The sequence below is a fragment of the Peromyscus eremicus genome, chromosome 3, assembly GCF_949786415.1.
Source record: "Peromyscus eremicus chromosome 3, PerEre_H2_v1, whole genome shotgun sequence".
Taxonomy (NCBI): Eukaryota; Metazoa; Chordata; class Mammalia; order Rodentia; family Cricetidae; genus Peromyscus; species Peromyscus eremicus.
In genome coordinates, this window is record NC_081418.1 from 131,558,199 (window position 1) to 131,578,108 (window position 19,910).

At 49.7% G+C, this 19,910-nt stretch overlaps 1 protein-coding gene across 3 annotated transcripts in view; it reads left to right on the plus strand.

Moving 5' to 3' along the window:
* Positions 1-19,910, plus strand: part of Ninj2 (ninjurin 2) — a 43,853-nt gene that overhangs the window by 16,493 nt on the left and 7,450 nt on the right. Inside the window, exon 1 of one of the 3 annotated variants that reach the window (XM_059256869.1) lies at positions 17,135-17,313. The exons of the other annotated variants lie outside the window; for them this stretch is intronic. The gene's annotated coding sequence lies outside the window, so the exon portion shown is untranslated. Of the gene's footprint in view, positions 1-17,134; positions 17,314-19,910 lie in introns of those variants that run through there. 3 annotated transcript variants of the gene reach the window in all.

The following is a 19,910-nucleotide window of genomic DNA, read 5'->3' on the forward strand; positions in this document are numbered from 1 at the left end:
TTTGTTAGAGCTCCTGACTGGATCCACTAGTACAGACCTCTAATTCCAGCTCCCTGGAGACAAGGGCAGGAGGTTCTCTCCAGCACAGGAGTCTGAGGCAAGCCTTGAGCAATGCAGTGAAATTCCATTTCAAATGAAACAGACAGATACAGCCACGGAGCTAAGAACGAATCCATGTGGTTCGGCAAGCATTGCCTCCCTGAAGGTCTGGACCCAGAAGCCAGTCATTCTACAGAATGCCGGATCTTGTCCTTTTGCTCAGGATCATTTGTAGGCTGTTCCTGTAGTGAGTCAGGGTAGCTGGGTGTGACTGTGCGGCATGGAATCAATCCCAGCCACTAGGGAAGCTAAGGATTGCAAGTTTGAGGCTGGCCTGGACAATTCAGTACGACTGTCTCAAATCCAAAAACAGGACTGGGGTCATCGCTCAGTGGTGGAGTGTTTGCCTGGCAGCCCACAGCCCTAGGTTCCTTCCTCAGGACTGTAGAAGCAGATGAGCAGTGACTCCCTTGAGCTCTGCTGGCACTGACCCCCGCCCCCACACCCCCACACACATAACCCCGTCACCCAGAAGACCAGTGTGGCTTCATGACAATGTAGCATCTGTACTGTCAGAACCACCTCGTGAGGGAGAGCCTGACATCTATGGAGACGGACAATTTCACTTGCCCAGTAAGTAGTAAAGCTGGATTTGACCCCATTCTCATTTCAAAGTCCGCCTCTTTTCATTGGTTACAGATTAACCGAAGTTCATCACTAACGTAAACGGGGTAGCATTTTGGCTGATGGCAGAGGCTCTGAGCCTTCAGGTTTAAAGAGCCCTGGAAGGCGGACTAGGCAAAGGAAACAGGGATTGGTAAGAACGGGGGGGAGGTTCTTTGTTCGGAACCAACCAGTCATTTCCCAGGCCCCACCTGCCACTAGCCGGTTCACTCTGCCCAGAGGTTTTCCTTTAGAATGGAGACAGGCCGGCAGAAACCCCTCCAAAGCCACTCCCACCAAGCCCCAGGCCAGCTGCAGGTTAAGATAAGCGGAGCTGAGGGAGAAAAGCCAGACCCATGACACCCTGCCACTCCCTGAGTGACGTCCATCCACAGCAGACACGGTCCTCCTAATACTCAGGGCTCGGCCCAAAGGCCTCTGGTTTTACGACCAGCCCTATCCAGCCCCCCAAGTACTGCCCTCCCAGAAACTTCTATAGTCAGAATTGCTCGCAAACTCTGGCCAAGGTGGCAGATGAGTTTGTATTCAGCCCTGACAGTGGTGTCTTAGCTATTACGGGGGGGGGGGGGGGGGGGGGGGGGGGGATGGCCAATGCCAAGACAAGTTGTTGACATGTGTGGTGAAGCAGGAATGGGAGGGTGGCAGGGTTATTTTTGCCCTATTGGAGGGCAGTCAGCAGGCAGGAGGTGAGGGAGATGCTACAGGAAGCCCTGGCACCAGGCACAGGACTGCTGGGCCCCACACCCTGCAGGACCCACAGCTGCCCTCACTGTTCACAAAGACAGTGGATGGCAGGGGCCATCACAGCTCTGGATCCGGAGACAGGAGCCAGGAACCATGGACCCATCATCCACTTTGAAAAGAGAAGTCCCTCAACATTCGCTGTCTTTTCTTCTGTCTCTGTGGAAAATGGCTTTGTCCTGGGTTCAGTTCAGCAATGAGTGTCAAATGAAAGCAACCATGGCCCCGGCAGGCCTCTCCACAGCCTGGCCCGGGGGCCAGCAGGTCGTCAGAATCAGGACCCGGCAAATGTGCCCACACAGATTACCAAAGTGCCCTTTCTGTACACCGAGGCCACATTCCTGGAAAGTTGCTCCTGAATTGCATCCTGCTGGGTTGCAGAGCAGGGTGGGGTGAGATTCTAGCCCAAAACACACAGAGATCGTCTCCCAAGCAGAAGCAGGGCACTCTCTCTCCTCTGTGCACATCCTCAGCATCCAGTGAGTCGCTGTCTTGCCTCTTCTACTTTCTCGATCCCTCTGTGGACAGCCTCATTTCCATACTCACCACCCCAACAGGGCTGCCTAGACTGACTCTCCAGTCTGTGCTGCCCCCATGTTCCTTCTGAAGTACTACTGTGTGATGAAGCAGGAGGCACAGGTTGGTAATACCCACTGAGGAGGCTGAGGCAGGAAGAGCACAAATTCAAGGCCTATTGGACACAGAGTAAGTTCAAGGCCAGACTGGTCGACTTAGTAGACCTTATCTTACAGGAAGAAGGGGTGTGTAAAAAAGGAAGAAGAAGAAAAGAAAAGAGGAGGTGGAGGAGGAGGAGAAGGAAGAGAAGGAGAAGAGTGGGGATACAGTTGAGTAGTAGCATGTATGTGAGAGCTTAGGTTCAAATCCCAGTGTCTGAGGAAATACAGTGCCACCGAAAGCATGTCACTCAGGAATGCTTCTCACAGCTTGCCGCAGGCAATGGCCTACTTGGTTTCGTCTTCCATCTCTGTCTGTTCTGGGCTGAGCATCCTCGCTTTCCTTGATCAACAGGTTTCATACTCATGGATTCAGCCAAGTAGTTATAGAAAATATTTGGAAGGCTGGGAAGCAAATGTGCGTACTCTGCAATTGTATCGAGTACTCTTTTGTTGCTGTTCTTGTTGTTTTGTTTTGTTTTTTCAAGACAGGGTTTCTCTGTGTAGCCCTGGCTGTCCTGGAACTCGCTCTGTAGACCAGGCTGGCCTCGAACTCCGAACTCTGCCTGCCTCTGCCTCCCAGAGTGCTGGAATCAAAGGTGTGCACAACCACCTCCCAGCTATTGGCCTCTTTTTTAAACCCTCAATACACAGCAGGGAAATCAGTCCTTTAATCTGTGTGTGACAGTGTTTTCCCATCTGTCACTGTCCTCTGACTTTAGGGGGGTGCTGGGTATGGAACCATGGAGTACTGCAAGCTGAGCTGTGCTGTGGCCTTGAGTGGCACCCCAGCCAGTCTTCTGTGTGGCAGCATAAGGCACAGCCAAACCAAATCAGACAGCAAACTGCTTGATAGCTTGGTTTCATCTCTGACTTTTTTAACCAGAGGAATTACCAATTTAGGTCCTTTGTCTACAAACTGCGGAGGAAGGTAGTACATGAAAGTTGCTGTGTGTGTGTGTGTGTGTGTGTGTGTGTGTGTGTGTGTGCTTGCGCATGCTCACACATTTATGTTGTGTGTGTGTGTGGTGCATGCATGTGAGTGTGGGTGTCAGGGCCTGTGCACACACATCTGAGGCCAGAGAGGATGCTGGGTGTCTTCCTTTACGGCTCCCCATCTTATTGTCTTAAGACAGTCTTCTGCTGAGCTGGAAACTCACTCTCTGGCTGGCATGACCTCTTAGGCACACAAAGTCACGTTGGGATTTTCTCATGGGGGCGGGGTAGGGATTTGAACTCAGATCCTCATGTTTTTATAAGATGAGCTCTTGTTCCTGAGCTATCTCCTCAGACCCTTATAGGATTATTATGAAACAAAATGAGCTCGTGGTCTGCACAGTGTTTACCATAAAATATTGCGTTCAAATAGTTTTCATTTTTGTGCAGTGACACTTCTTGGTCTTATCCAGATACGATTGCACATTCCTGTAGTCCAAGCTACTTAACAGGCTGAGCCAGGGGGGTCACTTGAGTCCAGGAATTCAAGGACCTCCTAAGCAATGTAGCTAGGCCTTCTTAAAAAAAAAAAAAAAAAAAAAAAAAACCTTTATTGTTGTTGAAGCCAAGTGTGGTAGCACAGCCTTGTAATCCCACCACTCAGCTGAGGCCAGCCTGGGCTATACAGTGAGCTCCAGGCTAGCCTGAGCTACATTGTAATATCCGGTTTCAAAAACAAAGAAATAAACAGGATCCTTTAGGCTTAAAGGTTCTCAGTCTTCCTAATGCTGTAACCCTGTAATAGAGTTTCTCATGTTGTGGTGACCCCCCTCCCCAAGCATAGAATTATTTTTAGTGTTACTTTGTAACTATACTTTTGCTACTATTATGAATCCTAATGTAAATGTCTGTTCTCTGATGGTCTTAGGTGACCCCTGTGAAAAGGTCATTCGACCCCAAAGGCGTTGTGACCCACAAATTGAGAACTACTGCTTTAAGGTTTATGAAGTTCATGTCATGCTTATAACATTTTCTTTATCCTAAGATTAAAAATATATATTCCTAGAGAACGCTGCTACTTTGAAGGCTCTTTGGAGGGAAGGTGGGGCAGCCTTTGAGTCTCAGCACCAAAAAGAAAACTGTTAATAAAGACAGGGTCTTTTCACACTGGGACTTCCCTTCACTTCCCTATTTTACTGTCTGTAAGTTAGTTTGACTTTTCACAGGCTCAGATCCCCGCCCCCAACCCCAGAGGCCTGCCTACCGCATCATATGAAAGCCTAGGAAAAGCTACTTCCAAGGCACCCCTTAATGAACTGGACCCTCCAAGGCACCGTTTCAGGTCTAACGAGTGGGCCTGGGAGCTAGCAAGGTAGTTTTCAAGCCTGTAATCTGAGGAGGTTGAGACAGAATGGAGAGTTTGGGCCCAGCCTGGGCTCCATACTGAGACTCTCAAAAAGACTAGAACCAGAAAGGTGAGCTATGCCTCGCATTTCTCATGTTTTTAGCTGTCAGTAAGTGGCAACATTGTATCAACACACTGGCCCACCCGGGAGGTCCAGGGTGGGAACTGACCCGCTGGCACCAGACACATATCTCCAAAAACTTGATGGTGGAAAGGACCTCCTTCCAGGAAGGAAGCACTTGCTTGTGACAGTTCAAAGGACAAAAAGAGCATCCCAAAGAGTGGGAACGAGTCGGCTGTCTATCCTACAAATACGTACTCCGTGCCTGTGACATGCCTGAGCCCTTCGCTGCAGAGGCCCAAGGTTGGAGAGCTGGCTGGGATGTTCCCAGAGAGGAAGAGGAAGGATAGGGAGGTAGAAAGCAACCAAGAGAGGTCGGCTCTCCAAACAGCAGAGCTGGAAAGCCCAGGGACCTCTCCTTCTGGTTCCAGAAATTACTGGCCAGACAGCCCCGAGAATGACTGCATTCTCCCAGGTCGAGGCTTCGCTTATCCTTAAAGGCAGCCTGGCCCCAGGTCCCAGGTGACTGACTCTGTAAATTTGCTCACGTGCAAATGCCCTTTCCTGAGTAATCCGTCACATATTTGACAGCCTCTGTGTGTTTTCAGTTGCTAACGTAACTGGAATTGTTCTGTCTCTGAGGCTTTGCAGTGGCCTCAGCATGTCTATATACCTAGGGTTCTGCAGCCAGCCACGGTCACAAGGCCCTTTACACACACACACACACACACACACACACACACACACACATACACACACACACACACACACACATACACACACACACACACATACATACACACACACACACACACACACACACACACACAAATCCAGATGTCAGGGTGTGCAGCCTCACCTGGTGATCCAGTTCTGACCCCTGACCCACTCTGGTTTCGCCGTGGAGCCAGGCCAGGACTTACTCCACTCCCACTCTACCCTGACATAGTCTCCAGAGGATTATAATGTCAGTTCCCCTTTGGTTACATTTGTCCGTTGCTATGGCACCTCCATTCTAGGCAGTTCTACTGTCTGCAGGCAATAAGGGCTTAAAGTTGGGATGGGTAGGTCCCTTCCATGCAGATCTGAATGCCTCTCCACACCTCTAGAGCCCAAGGAACCGTGTCCCACAGTGACTCCTTACTGAGAACAGTCCCAGAGATGAAAGACGGTTGTCTCAATCGGAGCCTTGCAGCCCCAGCCTGGGGAGGATACTGCTGGTGATGGTAGAAGGTTCTCTCGCTTTTGAGTTCTTTCTCTGTTTATAGAACAAGGCTGGACACAGGCTGCAAGCAATACCCGCTGCAGGGAAAGTGCCCACAGTTTAAAACCAAATGCCTTGAAGTGGGGTTAGCCCTTTCCAGTGAGAAGGGATTTCCCCTCTGCGCTCCAGCTCTAAAGGTGTCTAAAATTGTGCTTTTTACTGCTCCTTAATCCTGGCTCTTGAGAAATGAGCCGAGACCTTTTAGCCTTGCTGGCACCACAGCCTGAGAGGAGAGAGTCCCCACTCACCCCAAACGGAAGGATCAAGCCAGACGAGGCTGGGAAATCTCAGTATTTAGAGAACAACTTTGGGCCAGGACACAGAGTGGACACCTGGGACCTGTGGGCCTCTTTGCCAGAGATCCCTAATCCGTGTCTCCTGTACTTGCAAGAGGCCTGCTGGCGTCTCTGGACCTGCTCAAGAAGGCCGCCCTAAGACAGACCCCACACTTGGTTTAGTGCCGGCTGCCTTCACTTTTTTTTCTTCTTTTTGGAGACAAGGTTTCAAGTTGCAACCTAGGCTATTGTCAAACTCACGGTCTTCCTTTCTTTGCCTCCTAAGGGCTGGTATTCCAAGTGCTGCTACATTCCTGGCCTCAAACATGTTAGATAAGTGGTTTACCCAAGAGCTATATCAACAGCCCCATATCTGGCTTTTTTAGCCACTTAAAATCAAAACATCAGGCTGGCAAGATGGCTCAGTGGGAAAAGGTACGGCTGCCAGGCCTAACTACTTGAGTGGGCTCTCTGGGACCCACGTGGTTGAAAGAAGAAAATCACCTGGAAATTGTCCTTCAATGTCTCCACTCACACGTAAGTAAATAAATAACTCACTCATTGAGGAAAAAGCATGTAAGAGAGTTCATCTTGTCTGTCAACTTGACTGACTTTACAATTGTCATGGAACCCGCTACCACATCTGTGAGTGTGTTTCCAGAAAGGTTTAACTGAGTTGGAAAGACCTACCTCAAAGGCAGGCAGCACCAGACGTGGGTCCCAGCAGCCCAGGGCAGTGCCCCAGGGTAAGGAGGCAAATATCAACCTTGCATGCCCTCACCTTCTAAAAACACAGAGGAACTGAGCCCTGCCTGTCACCGCACAGCTATCCAGTTGTCCCTGGGCCGTCCCTGTCTGCTGCCGAGCACCTGCTCCCTTGAGCCTCTCGCCGGCCAGCTGCTTTGGGTCTCGGATGAATGCTGGGTGACAGAATGCTGAATTACTAAGCATCCGGCTTCTCTGCTTTCTGAGTGTGGACACAATGTGACCAGCTGTGCCGTGGTCCTGATGCCAAGCCTTCCCTGCCATGATGGACCATGCCCTCAAACTGTGAGCCAGGACTAAGCCTCCCTCCTTTAAGCTGCTCTTTAGCAGGTATTTGGTCAACAAGAAAAGTAACTATATAATACAGTGTGGGAGCTTGGCAGAGCAGGTGCCCAGCATGCACAAGATTCTGGGTATAATTCCCAATACCAACCAATAAACAAGAAAAATAGAGAAAGCAAAGGAATAAAAAAATCTGTCCATGGGGACTGAAGAGATGGCTCAGTGGTTAAGAACTCTTGCTGTTCTTTCAGAGGACTTGAGGTTCAATTCCCAGCTCCCACATGGTGCCTCACAGCTGTCTGAAACTCCAGTTCCAGGGAATCCTATGCCTCTTCTGGACCAAAGGCACTAGATATACATGTAGGGCACAGATATCCATGCAAGCAAACACTTATGCACATGAAAGAATAAAATTAAAAAAAAAAAAAAAAGAATCTGTCTTAGGATAGCCTAGAGATGAGGCTGTTACAGTTTACTCTCTGTCCTATCAGGCTTAGATATACATATAAATAGATACATTTATAAATAGGATGATAACATCACTCTTTTGTAATATTATTATACCCTTTTTAACAGGTGACTAACAGAGGTCCCAAGTCACATGGCAACTGTCAGTGCTGAGTCCCCACTCCAGTGTCCTGAACGTCCACAGCCCTCAAACTCCACATAAACCAGCAGGACACACACCTGGGAACAGAGCCCTGGCAAAGAACAGCTTTCAAGCCCACACCTGCCTGGTGTCCCCAAGTCCAGCCGAGGAGCTGGCCTGGCCTGGTGCTCAAGGGTTCTCTGGCCTTGGTCTTACAGGAAAGTCGTGGGATAACAGGAGTAGCTGTCAGGCAGAAGGCTCGAGAGAGCAGATGCTAGGTGGCAGACAGGGACCGTACAGGGAACAACTAGATTAGCTGTGTGGTGACAAGCGGAGCTCATTCTCCCTAGTATTTTTAGAAGGTGAGGCTATGAAGGGTTGACATCTGACTCCTTACCCTGGGGCACTGCTCTGGGCTGCAGAGAAACCTCCAGACAGGACAATGCCAGTGCTGAGGTGGGATCAGTATGCACAGGTGATTCTGCATCCACCCATCTATCCACACCTAGTATACATGCCGGCCACAACACACATACAGAATATGTATATGTTCTCTGGACACTAGAGAACTGACTTCCCCGGAGCTCCAGCCTTCATGACCAGGGCAAAAGAGCAAGAGCTGTGAGTGGTGGCCAGAACAGTTCAGAGGTTAGGAGTTTGGAACACTGACCTCAAACAGACCTGGGTTCAAATCTTGACTCTACCTCCCAGCTGTGCGACCTTGGGCAAGTTAATCTAAGATTTCCTCCGAGGGTTTTGATGAAAGATGAATGAGAGGATGTATTGGAGAATTTGAAAGAACATAATGCACCAGGCATGGTGGCACACGCCTTTAGTCCCAGCACTCTGGAAGCAGAGGCAGGCGGATCTCTGAGTTCGAAGCCAGCCTGGTCTACAGAGAGGATTCCAGGGCGGTCAGGGCTATCCAGAAAAACCTGTCTCAAAACAAAACAAAACAATCCAAGGAAGAAAGGAAGGAAGGACATAACACTAGGTTAACAAGGGTATAAAGAGCCGCTGGCGAGATTGGTCAGCAGGTAAAGCATTTGTCTTGTGGGCCAGCTGATCTGAGTTCAATCCCTGTGACCAGGGAAAGAAGCCAGATGCAATGGTGCACATCTGCAATTCCAGCATCCCTACAGTGTGATGGAGGCAGAAAGGAAACTCGAAGGTTAGCCTGGAGAACAAGGTGCAGCTCAAAAACACGAGAGGCCTTGCTTCAACGAGGTGGACAGTGAGAACCAACTCCCAAACTGAACTCTGACCTCCACCCTCACATCCCTCCCCAATAAATACATACATTTATTTATTTAAAAAGAAGGCATACTGGGGCCGGAGAGATGGCTCAGTAGTTAAGGGCATTTGATCCCCTTCCAGAGGGCTCAGGTTCGTTTCCTAGCACCCACATGGTGATTGACATACATTTGTAACTCCAGCTCCAGGGGATCTGAGGCCCCCTTCTGGCTTCTGAGGACACCAGACATGCACTTGGTGGATAGACATACATGAAGGAGAACACTCATACCATAAAAAATGATTTTTTTTTAATAGGCCTCAGCCTGGCCAGGCATGGAAGTACCTGCCTATGATCCCAGTTACTCAGCAGGTAGAGGAAGGAAGGTTGTTGAGACCAGGAACTCAAGGCCACCTGGGTAACAGTCATAGTGATGAGCGCCTGTAACCCCAGCACTTGCAAGGTAGAGGCAGGAGGATCGGGAGTTCAAGGTCATCCTCAGCTACTAATGCTAGCCAGGGCCACAGGAGACCGTCTCAGTTGCAGGGAATGGGCTGGGGATGTGGCTCAGTGGGTGGGAGGGTGCCTGCCCCCATGCACAAGCTTTTGTTTCTGTCCATGACTCGAGGAATACAGGGAAGTGGCCAGTTTGCCAGAGCCTGATGCTGGGCTGTTTCCCATGGGGTTAGTAAACTGTGTTAGGGGTTTGCTAAATCCAGACTAGGCCTATGCTAGTTTCTGGTGAGAGCGAAGTCTTCCAGAAGACTCCTTCACCTACCAGGAAGCCGAGAAGCAGCAAGGCTTCATGGCGGCCTGAGGTCACCCAGCAAATACATGAAGGCAGGCTCCCTTCGGATCCCTGGCTCCACACACAACTCTGCGGTTGCTCGCTTGTTCACTCCCCCTTGATCTTCTTCAGCTTTGTCTGCTGCATCCGAGTGCTCCACAGAGTGTAGGTGTGGGCTCAGTGACTGTGTCTTTGCATCTCACGGTGGCCCTGGAACCCTGAGGAAGGAGGAGTGTTGCTGGAGAATTTCTCTCCAGCTCCCGCCACCAAGTCCCGCCAGTCCCAGAGCCCACTTATAAAATAAACACACAGACTCTTACATTATTTAAACTGCTTGGCCATTAGCTCAGGCCTGTTATTGTCTAGCTCTTACTCTTATATTTAGCCCATTTCTATTAATCTTTACTTTGCCACATGGCTCATGGCTTACTGGTACCTTACATCTTCCTTGTCCTGATGGCGGCTGGCAGTGTCTCTCTTTAGCCTTCCACTTCCCAGAATTCTTTTCCTTGTCCCGCCTATACTTCCTGCCTAGCCAATGGCCAATCAGTGATTTATTTACTGACCAATCAGCAACACACTTGACATACAGACCATCCCACAGCACTTCCCCTTTTCTTTTCTTAAAAAGGAAGGTTTTAACTTTAACATAGTAAAATTACATATAACAAAACAATTATCAAGCAAGAATTACAGATACAATATTAAAGAAGAGATCCTATCTATCTTATATTTGTGAGTTTAAGGTTTTATATCTAACTTATCTTTTATTATAACTAAGGAAAATTGTAAGTATCTAGTCTTTAACCACATCAAAGACCTCAGAAGGATATAACACTGCCTGAGAAATGGGAGAAGGATGCAAGCAACTTTTGGGAGTCTTGCAGGGTAGACAGAGACAGCTGAGCCTGGACAGTCATGCAAAGTTTTCTTGTAAAGTTGGGGCATCTGTCTTCAGCCCACAGGCCTAGAGTCTCTTATTCACTTTTTCCTGTGTCTTGTAGAATGTCTGGCAGTTTTCTCTGCAAAGCAGGAACCTGAAGGACCGTTTTGTCAAGCAAAGTTCAGTGGTCACCTTTCTATGGGTCCTGCATGTCCAGCTGATCAAGCAGTCCAGGCAAGAACAGTTTCTTGCCCAAATGGCTATTTTTGTCAAGGTGAAGATAAACTCCATATGGAGTGTCTTCGATGCCCATCCTCCTCTCTGAAGTAAATCGGTGCTGTCAGGAGCAGACATGTCTCACTGTCCAAAAAGTCTAAACTTTTAAAACATTTTAAATGCCATATTCTGTAGGTCTTTGAAGTGTTTGAAGACTACCTATCTATCTGAAATATATCTATGTATACCTAGAAGACTTAACTAACATGGCTACAAATATTATCATAGATGACTAACTATTAATCTATTTTTTAATTATCCATTACAATTTTAAATGAGTTACATAAACATAATACCTCAAACAAGAATAGAAATATATATACAGTATAACAAAATTAAGTTTAAATTTGTATCAATAAACTAAAATCTATAGCAATGTAAAACATTTTAAACAAGTTGTTACTCTTTAAAAGTAGGTTCATTAATCTACCCTTTCATCCTATCATATCTAAACTATCCCCTTTTTTTTCTTTAGAAAGAGATTGTATTTATAATCAACCTGCTTTAAATGAAAATATTGGTTTTTGTCTGTCCCACACCAGAGGGCTCTTCTGATTTGGGACATAAGAATCTCTTAACCATTTTTTTTTTTTTTTGAGCAATATGTCTGGGTTTAGAGGGGGAGTGAGCCAATTCCATCTCTAAAGCCAGCTTGGTATATTTGGGAATTTGGGCGTAGCTTCTCTTACTACTTCCTGCTGGAGGGGGGCGCTGTATCTTATGGGGACACGAAGAAAATTTTAGGTAACAGTCATAGTGATGAGCGCCTGTAACCCCAGCACTTGCAAGGTAGAGGCAGGAGGATCGGGAGTTCAAGGTCATCCTCAGCTACTAATGCTAGCCAGGGCCACAGGAGACCGTCTCAGTTGCAGGGAATGGGCTGGGGATGTAGCTCAGTGGGTGGGAGGGTGCCTGCCCCATGCACAAGCTTTTGTTTCTGTCCATGACTCGAGGAATACAGGGAAGTGGCCAGTTTGCCAGAGCCTGATGCTGGGCTGTTTCCCATGGGGTTAGTAAACTGTGTTAGGGGTTTGCTAAATCCAGACTAGGCCTATGCTAGTTTCTGGTGAGAGCGAAGTCTTCCAGAAGACTCCTTCACCTACCAGGAAGCCGAGAAGCAGCAAGGCTTCATGGCGGCCTGAGGTCACCCAGCAAATACATGAAGGCAGGCTCCCTTCGGATCCCTGGCTCCACACACAACTCTGCGGTTGCTCGCTTGTTCACTCCCCCTTGATCTTCTTCAGCTTTGTCTGCTGCATCCGAGTGCTCCACAGAGTGTAGGTGTGGGCTCAGTGACTGTGTCTTTGCATCTCACGGTGGCCCTGGAACCCTGAGGAAGGAGGAGAGCCACCATGTGAGGTCTCTAGCTGCACTTCTAGGAAGGGAAGGGATGGGTGCCGGCTGAGGGCCATCCACCTAGGCTGGGTCTGGGTCCCCAGAGGCCTCTTCTAATTGATGGAAGCTGGCACGTCAATCAGAAGGGCCCCTTGCTTTGACTCAGTGCTCCCAGTACCCTCCTCTCTTTGTCTCATCTATAGTCTGTCTCATCTAGGGCCAGGACCAAGGATGCTGCAGTAGACGCATATTCTTTGATGAGCAAGCAAGATGCTCCATTGGAGAGGGTCTTGGAGCTCAACTCCTCTTCATTCTATTAAGCCTTTTCTGAATGGATGCATCATTCATTCACTCATTCATTTGTCATGTCCGGTGAGGTGCTACAGCAGTGAGGCCAAGTCCACAGTCTCTACAGCTTTCCCATTGGGGTGGGATGAAGGGTCTTTTGTCTCCTGGCTTCCCACTTTATATACTTTATTCCCTGTTAAACCTTGCCATTTTGGGAGATTAGGAGGAGAGGACTATGAGGCAGGCAGGGATCTTTATTGCATCCTTGATGCTTGCACATGATAGGAGCTGGACGTGTGTTTGTTGAACCGGACTAAATAGGCACCTTGGCAGGCTCTCGCAGGGCCGGGCGGGGTGGGAAATTCACCACCTTCCCCTTTTCCCATCTAGCTGTCAGATATCATCTCCTTCATGGGGCCCTGTCACCTGGACTACAGCCAGAAACTATTATTACTTCTTGTTCTAATTGCCCTACATTCCAAGCAAATAATTCTTGCCTTTTGAAATGTGCGTTCTAGTGGGGACACACCAAACTCACTCTTCGCCATCGTGTGCAGTGTTGACATTTGGCTTCATAATTAACTTCTGGTTTTGTTGTTCTTTGGAGACTCAGTATTAAGTTTGTTGTTTGTTTTTCTTCCTTTCTTTCTTTCTTCTTTATTTTATTTTATTTTTTTTTGTTCTGGATTTAGGCTTCTATCTGGATTTAGGTTCTCCATTAAGGCTTGGAGCAAACAGGTGGCTCAGTGGCTCGAGATGCACCTTAGTGATAAAGCGCTTCCCCAGCACCCATGAGGCCTCAGTGCCCATGCGGGGAGGAGAAGAAGAGACAAAAGGGGCCTCAGGCTCTCTTAAGCAAGGCACTAGTGTGGCAATAATGAGTATAGGGGACAGAAGCTGCCAGACCACAGTGACTGATAGCGTAAAACGAAACATGGGTTTTCTTTGTTTTTCTGTGGAAAGACCTAGAAATACTACATTAAAATACTTTAGACTGGTTCTATCTTTGAGGGTTTCTTTGTTTTTTTGGGGTTTTTTTTTTTGTTTTTTTTTTTTTTTTGAAGCAAGGTCTCACTCTTGAAGCCCAGGTAGAACTAAACAGTTCTCTGTAGCCCAGGTTAGACTTAAACAGTCCTCTTGCCTCAGACTCCTAAGCACTGGGATTGAATGTGTGAGCCTCTACACAAGGCCTTTCCAGGCTTCTGAAACCTGTTTCCAGGGCTGTATGGTATAGTGGCTTAAGGACCCAGGTCCTAGAACCTGCCCAGGTTCAAATCCCAATAACTCTAATACTTGAAAGCTGGGCAACATTACTGAACTGTTCTGACCCTTGGTTTTCTGTAAAAATCGGTGCTTTTAGATGAATTAAAAGGAAAATGAAACTGTGTAGCACAGGCACTTTGAAAGGAGGAGGCCTCCAGTGTAGTCAGGAGTCAGAGATAGGACAGTGAGCCTCGTACCCAGCCTTGCACCAGCATCACCTGGTGCATCTCCCTTGAGTGTCTGATTCAGCCGTGAGAATCTGCCTACCCAGCCCCCACCCCTGTTGGGGATCAAGCCTACACACCAAAGGGAAGTAAGTGGTCTGTCACTGAGCCACACCTCCAGCCCAGTACCTTCATTTCTGTGTGCTCCCAGCTGCCATTGCCTCTACTTCAAATCCACACATGTTGAGAACCGTATACAAGACAGAACCCAGGCTTAAGGACGTCCATATGGGCACTCGGCCCTTTAGATCTGGTGGCTTTGGGAAGCTAATTTCTTGGAACCTCAATTCCTTCACTTACAAACGGGGGACTAGTTACCCACACCATGAAAGCGATGCCTGGCAAGCAGCACTCTCTTTATTTGACTATTACTGTTTACATGTTAACTCTTTCACTTGACTCTTAAAAAGTGGCTCCACCTAGTCAGCAGCGGTGGGCTGGGTGGACTTGGGGAATACTGCTTTGGGGGAACCCCAGAGCCAAAGAGAACTAAATGCCGAACGGGTCTGGAAACCTCAGATAGTGCTCTGGTCTGGAGTGTAGTGGGTACTGTGGGAGAGCAGATGGATTCTCGGGCAGTTTGTGTGTGGTAAATCTACGGTTAACTGCACTTTGAGTAGTCTTTCCTGAAGGCCACAGGCAAAGTTCTGTTTGCCGGGGAAGTGGACAAGCTCCCCAGAAAGAGTAAGCAGGCCCTGCCGACCATGCAAGCCCTCCCTTGCAGCCTCCCTACACATTCCGCCTCCTCTTGTGAAGGACCAACCCTGTTGGCCCCTTGTCACTTGGGCATCAGAGGACTTGGATTCCAGCCCGGGAGGAGCTGAGCTAACCTGGGCCTCGCTGAGCTGTTTCCTGGCCTCCCCTGCTGGACGACCGCAACACCACAGCCCTTCCCCGAAGGCCACGCCCCTGGTTCTCAGTGCCGCAGCAGCGTGGAGGCCCAGGCTGGTTGCCTGGAGCAAGAACAGGAGCCTCCCACTGAGGCTGCACCCAAGGCTAGGGGAGCTTTCAAGGCCAGTCAGGGATTATCACCAGAATAACACGCAAAAGACACCCCGCCCTACCGCGGATTAGACGCTGTTGATTTTTAAGGGCAAGACCGCTGCTCTTGGCATGGGAGGCCAAGGGCGGCATGGTGGAGGCACCCGGCCTGCCCCCGGCAGAGGGCCACAGGAGTCTGCGCTTTTGTGGGTTTTTGGCCTGAAGATAGTGACAGCACCCGGCCTATCAACCCTTCATGAGGGTCCTAGCTGAGTGGAGTCCAGAGGAGAGAAGACAGTCCTTAGGGTGGAGCCGGTTTTCTAACACACGTCCCAAGCCACGCCCTGACCCGGAGGTGATGTCCCCGATGCCTCACCCTAAAGATCTTTTCTTGTTTGTGGGGAAAGAAACCTGAAGAAAGTAAAATAGTCTAATACTGGGCTGGGAGTATACTTGGATGAGCACTGTGTAGCTTCCTTGAGACACTAAGTCCCTTCCCCAGGATCCCAGAATGCACTGCACACCAACACGAGCAAGGCACCGAGCTGAGCACCTTGCAATCTTAGAATATGCAGGAGAGGCTCTAAAGGGTAGCTGGCCATGATGCTACAAGCCTGCCTTCCAAGCATTAAAGTAGCAGAAGCAGAATGGTCCTAAGTTCAAGACCAGCCTGGGCTGTACAGTGAGACCTTGTCCCAAAGGGGTGGGGACGACAGAGCAGAGGGAGCCATCTAGAGGCTTAAAGAAGGCCAAAGGCCAGCACGGACTGGGGAGCAGAGCCTGTCAGTCACCTGGTGGGGTGTACCTGGTGGGGAAGGGGTCTAGAAAAGAGGGGGCACTTCCCCCAGGAGCGTAGGACAGACAGGCCTCCAGAGGCAGATGGGAAGGGTGGAGTGTGTTCAGGGGATGATGAGTAATGTGTGGCACAGCTTCTCAGCATCCTGCTTGGGGCACAGGCAGAGCCTTCAAGATGGTTAGCCGTCAGCCTGCCCCGTGGGGAAGGGTGGGGAGAGAAGTAGGGAGACAGGCCGATGAGTGGCCCAGAAGGGAGAAGGCCGCAGCCCAAGTGCAGGAGCAGGGACCGCAGACACACAGTGTCATCTGGCTTGTGTGAACATTTCCTTTCTTGGGACGTTGGTGTAGTATGGCGTGGCTTGGGTGTGGAGAGTCATGGTAGAGAGAGGCATTATGAGTCCCCGGGGCTTGTGAAAAAGCTAACCGGTGCCTACATGGAAAGTTGGGCTGGGACAGGCCCTGGGGCAGAGCAGATTCTTTAAAATAGGACCATGTGGGAGGGTAATCCTGAATTGGGGGGGTTGTCCGCTTGTCTTGTCTATGTTCAGTATTTCTCAAGGGCCTGCCTTCTTCCCCTTTCTCCTTTTTCTTCCTCTCTCTCTCTCTCTCTTTCTCTCTCTCTCTCTCTCTCCTCTCCTCTCCTCTCCTCTCCTCTCCTCCCCTTTGTTGCTGGGGACCAAATCCAAGGCCTCATGAATAACAGGCAAGCACTGTACAGGGGTGATCCAGCCACAGCCGCTCACAGCAAACAGGGCAGATGTTCCCATCTCACAGCCAAAGAAGCTGCGGTCAACTCTATTCTTCCGGATTCTCTCCTCAGTCCCCTCTTAGCTTTTTGTTTATTTGTTTGTTTGTTTTTCCAGACAGAGTTTCTCTGTGTAGCCCTGGCTGTCCTAGAACTCACTCTATAGACCAGGCTGGCCTTGAACTCTGCCTCCTGAGTGCTGGGACTAAAGGTGTGTGCCACAACCGCCCAACTTCCTTTTAACATTTGAATCCAAGGTTTACCTTCATGTCTGTGTTCTATCTTCCCACAGCAGTGCAGGGGTTGGGGGACACAGCCCTAGAAGACTCAGGAAAGCCTGGAGCAAGCTTCGCCGGGGCTGAGGACTAGATTTCCATTGAGCAGTGTGCCCCTGCCAGACTACCGAGTTGTCTTTTCCATCTCACACCACATATTTCATCTTCAGGGTTCTTTGTTTTGTTTCATTTCTTTCCCAGGTTCCTTGCTTTCCTCCTACCTCAGCCTCAGGAGTGCTAAGGTTACAGACATGTGCCACCATGCATCACTCATATGTTTATCATAGATCCGAAGTATTTTTGAGCTTCTGGGACACTGTAGGGGAGCGGTTAACCTACAGACTCCAGTACAGAGAGAACAGAGTACAGGGAAATGTTTCTGTGTGGTTTGGGGTGAGTTACTTGCACTCTCTGCATTCTGCTCACTAGATGGTGACGCTCTCACCTACTCTGCAGAGCTTAGAGGACTAAGCTGACTCATGTCCTGTATTTAAGGCTGTGCCAGATGCCAGGTATGTCCTCCATGACCATGAGCTACGTGGTTCCAGGATGTTGGGGCCACATGGCTATACAGTATGTTGGGGCTACATGGCTCCAGTATGTGTACTCCAACACCGTGGGCAGGCCCGTCACCCTCCCAAGCTGGATTCTGACAGGGCAGCAGAGCACTCCAACACCTACTTAAAACCCGTTAGTAGAATAGTTTTCTTGGTGTCATTATTTAAACACCGCTCTGCCTGGGCTGGACCCACCCTGTCCTGGGGTGGAAGATTAGACTGTGGAAGTGTGGCACTCACCACCAGCTTTCCAGGTGCTCCTGGCTAGACTCCTAGGTAGACTGCCATTTGGAGGTCAACTGAAAGGTCATCATTGGTCAGGGTTCCTTTAGAGCTACTCTGTGTAGCGCCTGGGTTTGAGCTGACACACAGAAAGACGGCCCACATGGCTTTTCTCAAAACTGACAGCAGTGACTCACCCAAAGGTCACCGGTGCCTGGAGCTGCATAGGGCAGAGTGATTCACTGTCTCTACCCTGGCCTGGCCCCACAGCTGCCTGGCCTCAATTCCTCCCAGCAGATAGCCTCAACCCCGAGACTCTCCACCCAAAGGAGGGGGCCTTCCTGTTCTTAGATAGCTCTGCTAAAAAGGACTGAGCGCCTTGCTTCCACAGACGAGGCCCAGGTTGGGAGAGCTGGCCTGCTCACACTTCAGCTCGATAGAGCAGGGACAGGACCCAGGTCTCCACCTTCAGCTTCCTGGGTCTGCACCTCCAGGCAGTGCCCACTGTGCTGGGCTCTAGGCCTCTGTAGCCTCTTCTTAGAACAGTTGCTTCCATGACACACACACCTCCCTCCCCCCTGTGAGACAGCATCCCTGTAATCCTGTTTCTAAGAAAAAGCAGAGTGAGCCAGTGGACATCACGGTCCCTGATAACCAGAGTGTCAATAAACAACGTGACAACATGTTTACTTTTCTGTTAAAAAAGGCAGTCCCTTCCTGAGCACCTTAGCTTTGTAAAGAAGCAGGAACACAGAACAGTGAAGATGAAGAGCTCAGTATGGGAGCTGACTTGAAGGGGTGGGATCCCCAGTCTTGGGAGTCGGGTAGGGCCTGGCAAAAGAGCTCAGGGAGCTGTAAGCTGGAGTGGGTGGGGAAGGTAAGGAAATCAGATCTTTGGTGTGCTCACCCTCTACCTACCCACTCCAATCACCAAACCCATGTACTCTTAGGTCCTAAAGGTTCTCTGGGCCCAGAATGGACCTGAGTTTACCACCTACTCCCTCTGCAACCCCCCTGTTCCAACTCACACCAACTTCAGTGGCCTTCAGGTTCCCAGGCATCCCCGGCTGGCAGAAGTCTCTGGGGCTGTGCATATTAAACAGGGCCTCTTGGACCCTAGACTCAGGGTCCCGCCGTTACTGAATGAAAATACAGGACTAAGGGGAGCAGGCCCTATGTGAGACCCTGAGAGATGGGCATTGTAAGACAGATTTCAGACTAAGAAAGGAAGAGAACAACTTGGATTCTGTCTTTACTTCTGGGGAAGAAGAGTCACTCTGCCTCTCCTCCAGGGGCCTGGTTTTCCTTGTGTTCTATAAATAGGAAACTGAGCACCCACACTCTGAGTAGAACTGAGCCCCAAAGCCGGGAGCCCAGGCTCATGGACCCCCCTCCCTAGCAGGGTTTGAGTCGGATGGGAGCCTCCAGTCACCTGGTACAAGCTTTGCAGACAGGCCCTGCATGCTGTCCCGTGGCCATGGGAAAGGCTGAGGCAAGTAGGAGCCAGGAATTCTAAGTCCATGAAACATGAATGACTCATACTGGATGGCTCTGCTCCCTGATCCAGCCCACATTCCGGGGCCTTTGTTCTGACCCGCCTGGGCTCTGACCTTAAAGGGCCAGATCTTCTGAGGCACCACTGGCTGTCATCCTGTGCCCCTCCCTTAGCCAGATCGCTGATGGAGTTGCTAGTGGGCTTGGAGCTAAGGAGAAGAGGATGCTCTACTGTAGGATTTAGGGGAACAGCCAATCCCATCCTCAGGTCTGGGAAGGCTGGAAAAATCTTTTCCTCACTTGCAAAGGTCCAAAGAGGGGACCCTCTTCAAAGCAATTTCTTCCAGGGTCTCACAGCAGCTACCTCTGATCACTCCTCCTGCCCCGGGCTCCAGGACCAAGGCAGTTCCCACACCTATCACCCCACCCAGACCTGGATTCTTTATATTTCTTTGTTTTGTTTTGGTATCTTGCCACGTGGCCCAGGTTGGCCTGAAATTCACATTCCTCCTGCCTCAGCCTCCCGTGTATTGGCATTACAGGCAATAAATAGCATCAGGTTCAGCTAGCATTGGTTTTCTTTAACTGTCCCTTCAGAGTTGTGTCTGGAAAGTTCTAGATTTGTGTTGGCTCAGGTCCTCAACAATCCCAGCTTGTCACATGGTGGTGGGTACTTCCTTGGGGCTGAAATGTCAACCTGACACCCAGTACCCAAGCAGCTTCTTTGAACCTCTCATGCCACCCTGTGGACACAGGAGAACTGGCCTTCTGGAGAGGAGCCTCAGTAAAGCAAAATGAAAGCGAGAGACCTGAATTCAGTGAGGCCTACACCTCCT